Genomic DNA, 10,070 nt, shown 5'->3' with positions numbered 1-10,070 from the left:
TGTTTCTTCAGCTATTCTGTTTTCTGTGAAGGAACACCTGCTTAGAATGTACCTAAGGAGTTATTTCTTTGTTTTTTGATAATTAAAGCACTGCCGTGGTGATGACTGACATCTGGATTCGCTTTTAAAGACTTCACTGTGTTTTTCTGGCTCCTAGGAGATTCATGAACCATAATGCATTAGATGGAAATGCGTTGATGTGCTTCATTTTGCAACAGCAATTTTTCTCTTGCTTTGTTACTTCCCCACTGCAATGAGTGAGAGCTGCCACTCTGTTACTGCTGCTAAGAGATTAAGGGAAATAAGTTGAGCTCCAGAAATTTAATATGCCATATAATGCCTGATTTATTTTGATTCTGGCTTTGACAGAATTGATGAACTCACCTGAGACTGCTTTGCAGAATCAGTATCCAGGGATTAAATTTTCTTTATAAACTGGTTCTGAAAGAATTTCTTTGAGGGACATGAAAGCCTAAGTTCTCTTAACTATTTCCAAGAGCTACAGAGAAAAACATTTGACAAAAGTATTCTAATATTATATGTAATTTCCTCAAAAGCTATATTCCTCAATCTCCAATTATAGTTCACAAAACTTTTCTGGGATATACTTTCCAGAATTATGTACTTTTATTTAAGGTGATTATAAATTACACTATTGCCTCTTCCTTGACATTCTGCTTAACCTGCTACTCAAAGGAAGCAATACTAATGATGAAATATGTATCAGTTAAGGCTCACTGTGGCAAGTAACATATGCTAATTCTTACTGAATGAGCAGAAAGGAAGTTTAACTGGCCCAATGAGGAAGTCAGAGTACTACATACTTCTGCAGCAACAAACACTAAAAGCAACTGCTGCCACTCCCACTCCCACCAAAGTGACTTCTGCCCTAGGAATTTAGCCTAACAAGCACTGCCACCCCCAAATGTCATATGCCTTTATCAGCAAATTGATTTCCAAACAGAATCTTGGCTTCCTCAAAGCTGCTAACTTCCAAATCAAAGTCTATGAAGGTGTGCTGAATGTTGAAGCCTAGGTCACATGTCTGTCCCTTTACTATGAGAGTCTGGAAATTTCGTTTTCAGAGCTTACCTTGGGGAAGCAGCACTTTAACATTAAGATTGGAAATTTCTCAAACATAAAAAATATATTCAAAATATCTTGGGAAGCTATAAAATATAAAAATAGGAGAGAATTAATATTGTTGAGAATATTTGCTAAGTGTCAGATACTTTAAATACATTATTCCCTAGGTGGCTCAAGGATAAAGAATCTGCCAGCAATACAGGAGACCTAGGTTTGATGCCTGGGTTGGGAAGATCCCAAGGAAAAGAAATGGCAATCTACTCCAGTATTCTTGCTGGGAAAATCCCATGGAAAGAGGAGTCTGGTGGAGTACAGTCCATAGGGTTGCAGAGAGTCAGACACGACTGAGCACAGAAAGTTTACATTATTTAATCCACAACAAAATAGGTATTTAAACCCTGTTTTAATAATGGGAAAACTGAAGCTCAGAGAAGTTGTTATCAGCCCAGATCATTTTGTTGGTGAAATGAAGAACATAAATTTATGTCCAAGTTTCTTTCCTTCAGTAATTTTCCCTGTCTCACAATGTATCTCTGATTTCCATTTCACAACTTCTAACTCAGATGTAGGCAGTGGTGTACTAACTGGGGCAGAGGGGAGAGAGGAAACTATCAGCTCTGAGAGCATATAATATGGGATGCATTAGCTGAAAGAAAAATTTAAAGACAATAATCAGATCAGATCAGATCAGTCGCTCAGTCGTGTTCGACAATAATAAAACCAACTAAAAATAGGTCTACTTTTTTATTACCATTGTCATTATGTGACAGCAGTTCTCAGGAATGTCAGCAATAAAATATTACTTCTTGGTGAGGTGAACCATTCCCTACTCCGTTATTCATCAGTATATATATAAGAAGACTTCAACCGAATTTGAAGTTTTTTTTAAAAGAGGAGGATGTTTAGAACTTGTCACCGAAGTGGCATAAACAGTTTTCATGTTCCTAGAGTAGACCATAAAAGGGACATTTAACACATGATATATCTAAGTACCTATCTTTCAACATTATTTCAAAAAAAGATAAGTTCTAATTTTCATTTTCGGAGTATATCTCGCTCAAGTTTGGCAATGTGAGCAGGAGCTCTTTTATCTACTAGAAGCGGACTCTGATAATAAGGCAGAACCTCCTCAGCAAGTTCCTTTGGCAATAGAGGCTCTTTTGGCCAGGAGGCTATTGGTGATGAGGAGGGAGATGGATTCTAGTAATTTATACAGTAGACTAGGAAGGAGTATCTCTTCAAAATATCAGGACAAAGATACTGCTTAGATGAATCCCCAGGTATAGAGAACTTGAGATCTTAAAGAATTACACTATCCCATCACCAAGTCTTATACATTCCACACTTGATCTTAGCCAAAAGGCCGAGAAGCAATATAAATTCTATCTCCTAAACATCTCTCAAATTAAGTCCTCTTTTCTCCTTGGACTGCTGCTGCTGCCTGCTAAGTCGCTTCAGTCGTGTCCGACTCTGTGCAACCCCATAGACAGCAGCCTACCAGGCTCCCCTGTCCTTGGGATTCTCCAGGCAAGAACACTGGAGTGGGTTGCCATTTCCTTCTCCAATGCATGAAAGTGAAAAGTGAAAGTGAAGTCGCTCAGTCGTGTCCGACTCTAGCAACCCCATGGACTGCAGCCCACCAGGCTCCTCCGTCCATGGGATTTTCCAGGCAAGAGTACTGGAGTGGGGTGCCATTGCCTTCTCCGCTCCTTGGACTATTCAGATCCAAATACTATACAGCCTAGACTACTGTAACATTCTGCTAGCTGGTCTTCCTTCCTCTCATTAGTCTCAGCCAATTCCGATTTATTACCCACATAACTGTCAGCATGATCCATCTGCATGAATGAGATCATGACAGATCCTTGTTTGAAACCTTATACTGAATTTCATGTCCTTCATGCTTCCTTTTTTGCAAGACTCAGACATTTCCTCAGCATGCAGCCCTTCTCTGCTTCTTTGGCGTCATTCTTTGCCATCCTTTAACTCAATCACTATGGTATAGCTAATCTGAACTACATGCACACCAAATGTGTTATGATCTCTTAGGCCTTTCTGCTATTCCATATATTGCTAGTCAAGATCCTAACTCTTATCTGTTGTCCTCTGATAAGTCTTCTCTCCTTTCCAAACTCAAACTGTATTAAGTACTCCACACTCCATACTCCATCCCACAGTATGAGAGGTTTACTTTCAAAACAGAACTTAAATTACAGAAAAGTAACTGCTTCCCTGGTGGCTCAGCTGGTAAAGAATCCACTTGCAATGCGGGAGACCTGGGCTTCCCTGGATTGGGAAGATCCCCTGGAGAAGGGAAAGGCTACGCACTCGAGTATTCTGGCCTGGAGAATACCATGGACTATAGTCCATGGGGTCACAAAGAGTTGGAAACAACTGAGCGACCTTCACTTTCAACTGCCTTCTGATCTAGCTTCTACTACTCTGTACTTTTTTTTTTTTTTCTTAAGGCAGTGGCCATGTCTTTTATCTGTGCCACTCCAGCATTCAGTGCGATTCTTGGTACAGATATTATATACTCAACGAATATTTTTAAATGAATGCCAGGTTCTATGTACTACACAAGCTGTCGAGGAGGTGGTGGTCTAGTAGTAACAATAAATTAAATTCACATAACTAAACACAAGGCATATAGATGTGCCATAAGTGAGGTTTAAAAGAAATGCTTTGGTTATTTTAAGGAGAAAGTTCTCAATTCCAATTTTAGTGTGAAGTTGGGATACAAAATGGAGAAGGGTCAAGGGAGAAGAGTCATTTGAGATGAATTTTGACAAAAGGAATTTTAATACTTGGAGATGTAGCAAGTATAGGAATAGGTTAGGTCACATACTGACATATTAAAGCAGAGAGGGTAATATAAAATCATAGAGCAGTCCAACTGAGCAAGTAAGAATACTGGGGGAAAAAAGCTGGAGAAGTAGGTCAGGCTTTAAATGTTGGCTGAGAACTCAGTATTTAATTTAGAAGATAACTATAGTATAATTGGGCTTCCCAGTTAAAGGCAGTAATTAGCAGAAGAAAGACTATTAGAGCAATTGTAATAGTCCGAGTAAGGAGTAACAAGGTCCTCTTTGACAGATAATACAATATAGACAGGCAGAGTCTGGATCACTTATAAGTGGTATGATTTTGAACATGTTACTTAAACTGGCAAACCCCAAGTTTCCTCGTTTATTTCAAAAGACTGCTGTGGTTAAATTTATGTAAAGAGATTAGCACAGTGCTTGGCATGTACCAAGTGTTTGAATTAATCAGTGATATTTCAGCAGGAACTGATAAAAATTCAACTCAAATCAGCATAAGAAATTAAGGGAAATTATTAAAAAGCTATTGACAAGCTCAATAGAATGGGATGAAGAGCCCAGAAATAGAACAACACAAATATAGTCAAAATATTCTTTGACAAAGGATCAAGACAATACAATGGAGAAAAGATAATCTTTTCAACAAACGGTGCCCGCACAACTGTATATCCACATATTTAAAAAATGAATTTATACACAGATCTTATACCTGACACAAAAATTAACTCAAAAGATATCATAGTCATATATGTAAAATGTAAAACAGTAAAATTCCTTGAAGATAACATACAAGAAAGTCTAGGTGACCTTGGGTTTGGCAATGACTTTTAAGAAACAGTTCATGAAAGAAAAAATTAATAAGTTGGATTTCACTAAAATTTAAAACTTCTTCATTGTGAAAGACACTATTAACAGAATGAAAGACAATCCATAGGCTGGGAGAAAATCTTTGCCAAATACATATCTGGTAAAGGATTTGTATCCAAAATGTATATAGAACTCTTACAACTCAGCAATAAGAAAAAAAAAAAAAAAACATGGCAAGTAAGCATATGGAAAGACACTCAACATATGTCATCAGAGAATTGCAAAACGAAACAATGAGATGCCATTACACGTCTATTAGAATGGCTAAAAGCCAAAACACCGACGATACCAAATGCTGGTGAGAATGTCGAGCAACAGGAATTCTCATTCACTGCTAGTAGGAATGCAAAAATAGTAGTCATTTTGGAAGACAGTTGGCAGCTTCTTACAAAACTAAACATACTCTTAGCATATGATCCATCAACCCTATATGCCTTGGTATTTACCGAAATGACTTGGAAAATTGACGTCCACGCAAAAACCTCTACACAAGTATTTATAGTAGTTTTATTCATAATTGCCAAAACTTGGAAGCAATCAAGATGTTCTTCAATAAGTAAATGGATAAAGAATCTGTGGTACAGCAATACAATGGATTAGTCAGCAATAAAAAGAAATGAGCTATTAAGCCACAAAAAAAAAAAACATGGAGGAAACCTGAATACATATTGCTAAGTGAAAAAAGTTAATCTGAAAAGCCTACATACTAGATGATTTCAACTACATGACATACTGGAAAGGGCAAAACTATAGAGACAACAGAAAGAACAGAGATTTCCAATAGTTCTGGGGGAGGGAGGAAAGGAAGGATAAAATAACTGGAGTATAGGAGATATTTAGAGTAGTGAAACTATACAGTTTGTTACTACAATGGACACATGACATATATATCTGACAAAATCCACAAATATAAAAGACAAAAGTTGAACCATTATAAAACTACAAACAAGTAATTAACACTATTGGCTCATCAATTGTAACAAATATACCATTGTAATGGAAGATGTAATTACTACCATAATAAAACTAGAGTTGTGGGGAGGGGGAATATGGGAACTCTCTACACTTTCCATTCAGTTTTTCTGTAAATATAAAACTTTTCTAAAAATTAAGTTATAAATTTAAAAATTCACTAAGCAGGGACTTTCTTGGCAAGACTCCACACTCCCAATGTAGGGGGCAAGGGTTTGAGATCCCTGGTTGGGGAAGATCCTGCATGCCATGGAGTCAAAAAAAGTAATATATATAAAATATAAATAATATATATAAAATTCATGCATTTTAATAAAATATGAAAAAGTTGTTCTTAAAAAAAGGCTAGTGAGGTAATTCCCAGAAACAAAGGTGGCCCAGGACCTCAGGGACTAAAACTAAGATGTGATTCTCTTTGCTTTCTTTTGCTTTCATTCTCTGGTAAGTAAGGACTTTCTTCACATAAGAGGAATAATGACATTTCCTTTCCTCTGCAAAAAAATGCCTAGATGGATTTCGGAGGCTGGTGGCAGTGTGGGGAATCCAGAATATTAATTCAATTACAATTAAATTGAACCCTTGAAATATGGTGACTTATGTTATGTGATAGCAAACAACTGGCAAAACTGTTGCCTGCAGTAAGATAAAAATTAGCCCAAAGAAATTTTTTTTTAAATTGAACTTATATCCAAGCAGTTGTAGAAGTAATAACAGAGAGATCCCATATATCATTTGCTCAAGTTCCCCTAAAAATAACTAAAGGTAACATCTTGTACAACTATTCTTTGTTCTGAAGTCTATTTTACTTGATATTCATATTGCCTTTATTGCTTTAACACCCCAAAAAGATGTCCTTTCATTATAAGAGAGTCATTTCCTAGGCAAGTTGATAAGAAGTCTAGGGGTCCCCAAGGAGAGAGGGGTCTGGAATTCTCAAGGAGGAAGAAAGGACAAACTTTTTTTCCTTCTATATTCTTTACGATTATATAACAATAATGTATCCTGCCTGAGGACAGTCTCTGGATTAAACCTTCTGGCTAATCCTGTTAACTTAAAATGTAAATTATGGGAGTAGCTCTGGTGAGGTCTTTCAGTCAGTTCAGTTCAGTTCAGTCGCTCAGTCCTGTCCAACTCTTTCCAACCTCATGCACGGCAGGCCTCCCTGTCCATCACCAACTCCCAGAGTTCACTCAAACTCATGTCCATCGAGTCAGTGATGCCATCGACTCGGAGAAACCCTCTCAAGTCGAGATCCAGCCATCTCATTCTCTGTCATCCCATTTTCCTCCTGCCCCCAATCCCTCCCAGCATCAGAGTCTTTTCCAATGAGTCAACTCTTCGCGTGAGGTGGCCAAAGTACTGGAGTTTCAGCTTTAGCATCATTCCTTCCAAGGAAATCCCAGGGCTGATCTCCTTCAGAATGGACTGGTTGGATCTCCTTGCAGTCCAAGGGATTCTCAAGAGTCTTCTCCAACACCACAGTTCAAAAGCATCAATTCTTCAATGCTCAGCTTTCTTCACAGTCCAACTCTCACATCCATACATGACCACTGGAAAAACCATAGCCTTGACTAGACAGACCTTTGTTGGCAAAGTAATGTCTCTGCTTTTCAATATGCTATCTACTACTACTACTACTACTACTAAGTCGCTTCAGTCGTGTCTGACTCTGTGCGACCCCATGGACTGCAGCACACCAGGTTTCTCCATCTATAGGATTCTCTAGGCAAGAACACTGGAGTGGGTTGCCATTTCCTTCTCCAAATATGCTATCTAGGTTGGTCATAACTATTCTTCCAAGGAGTAAGCATCTTTTAATTTCATGGCTGCAGTCACCATCTGCAGTGATTTTGGAGCCCCCAAAAATAAAGTCTGACACTGTTTCCACTGTTTCCCCATCTATTTCCCATGAAGTGATGGGACCAGATGCCATGATCTTCGTTTTCTGAATGTTGAGATTTAAGCCAACTTTTTCACTCTCCTCTTTCACCTTCATCAAGAGGCTTTTTAGTTCCTCTTCACTTTCTGCCATAAGGGTGGTGTCATCTGCATATCTGAGGTTATTGATATTTCTCCCGGCATTCTTGATTCCAGCTTGTGCTTCTTCCAGTCCAGCGTTTCTCATGATGTACTCTGCAGAGAAGTTAAATAAGCAGGGTGACAATATACAGCCTTGACGTACTCCTTGTCCTATTTGGAACCAGTCTGTTGTTCCATGTCCAGTTCTAACTGTTGCTTCCTGACCTGCATATAGGTTTCTCAAGAAGCAGGTCAAGTGCTCTGGTATTCCCATCTCTTCCAGAATTTTCCACATTTATTGTGATCCACACAGTCAAAGGCTTTGGCATAGTCAATAAAGCAGAAATAGATGTTTTTCTGGAACTCTCTTGCTTTTTCCATGATCCAGTGGATGTTGGCAATTTGATCTCTGGTTCCTCTGCCTTTTCTAAAATCAGCTTGAACATCTGGAAGTTCACGGTTCACGTACTGCTGAAGCCTGGCTTGGAGAATTTTGAGCATTACTTTACTAGTGTGTGAGATGAGTGCAATTGTACGGTAGTTTGAGCATTCTTTGGCATTGCCTTTCTTTGGGATTGGAATGAAAACTGACCTTTTCCAGTCCTGTGGCCACTCTGAGTTTTCCAAATTTGCTGGCATATTGAGTGCAGCACTTTCACAGCATCATCTTTTAGGAGTTGAAATAGCTCCACTGGAATTCCATCACCTCCACTAGCTTTGTTCGTAGTGATGCTTTCTAAGGCCCACTTGACTTCACATTCCAGGATGTCTGGGTCTAGATGAGTGATTACACCATCGTGATTATCTCAGTCGTAAAGATCTTTTTTGTACAGTTCTTCTGTGTATTCCTGCCACCTCTTCTTAATATCTTCTGCTTCTGTTAGGTCCATACCATTTCTGTCGTTTATCAAGCCCATTGTTGCATGAAATGTTCCCTTGGTATCTCTAATTTTCTTGAAGAGATCTCTAGTCTTTCCCATTCTGTCGTTTTCCTCTATTTCTTTGCATTGATCACTGAGGAAGGCTTTCTTATCTCTTCTTGCTATTCTTTGGAACTCTGCATTCAGATGTGTATATCTGTCCTTTTCTCCTTTGCTTTTTGCTTCTCTTCTTTTCACAGCTATTTGTAAGGCCTCCTCAGACAGCCATTTTGCTTTTTTGCATTTCTTTTCCGTGGGGATGGTCTTGATCCCTGTCTCCTGTACAATGTCATGAACATCTCTCCATAGTTCATCAGGCACTCTATCAGATCTCGTCCCTTAAATCTATTTCTCACTTTCACTGTATAATTATAAGGTATTTGATTTAGGTCATACCTGAATGGTCTAGTGGTTTTCCTTACTTTCTTCAATTTCAGTGTGAATTTGGCAATAAGGCGTTCATGATCTGAGCCACAGTCAGTTCCTGGTCTTGTTTTTGTTGACTGTATAGAGCTCCTCAATCTTTGGCTGCAAAGAATATAATCAGTCTGATTTCGGTGTTGACCATCTGGTGATGTCCATGTGTACCATCTTCTCTTGTGTTGTTGGAAGAGGGTGTTTGCTATGACCAGTGCATATAATCATTAGTACAGAGCTTAAGGAAAAACAAAGATGGTAAAGCATTTGCCTACAATGCGGGAAACCCGGGTTCAATCCCTGGGTCGGGAAGATACTCTGGAAAAGGAAATGGCAACCCACTCCAGTACTCTTGCCTGGAAAATGCCATGGACGGAGAAGCCTGGTAGGCTACAGTCCATGGGGTCACAAAGAGTTGGACATGACTGAGCAACTGCACTTCACTTAAGGAAAAACATACCTTTGAGCAAAATGAGCTGTTTTCTTGTATAATCATTAACTCTGGGCTTAAAGAAAGTTAGTCTTGAAGATGGTTGTCATAACAACTCAGCGTTTAAGAAAAAACGTCTGATGTGACTAAGCTAGGACAAAGCAATATAGAAAAAACGTTTGTCCCTTTTACCTTGAGAACCCTGGACCCCTTTTTCTTTTCCTTGAGGGCCCTGAACTCCTTATCAACCTACCTAAGAATTAGCTCTCTCAATGGTAGCTATCACTTTCCTGGGGCTGGAGATGGAGAGGCTAGAAACAGAGCCATGTGTAAGTTGGGGATTGTCCTATGCTCAGTGGGTGTCACTACCTATTGGGGCAGTATAGGGTCCCAATGTGTAGAAGCCCTGAGGATTAGGTCTGAGCTGATTTTGTTCCTTCTAAGCATAAGATCTCTCGCCCCCTGGTAACAGCACCTTTGTCTCAGAGGGAAGGAGAGCTGAAGCAAGATGGGCCAGAGTGAATACCTAGTGCTATG

Source organism: Bos grunniens, chromosome 2 (assembly GCF_055505025.1).
Source record: "Bos grunniens cultivar Pamir isolate PY7600 chromosome 2, Bosgru_T2T1.0, whole genome shotgun sequence".
Taxonomy (NCBI): domain Eukaryota; kingdom Metazoa; phylum Chordata; class Mammalia; order Artiodactyla; family Bovidae; genus Bos; species Bos grunniens.
Note: the sequence above shows the minus strand (reverse complement) of the source record.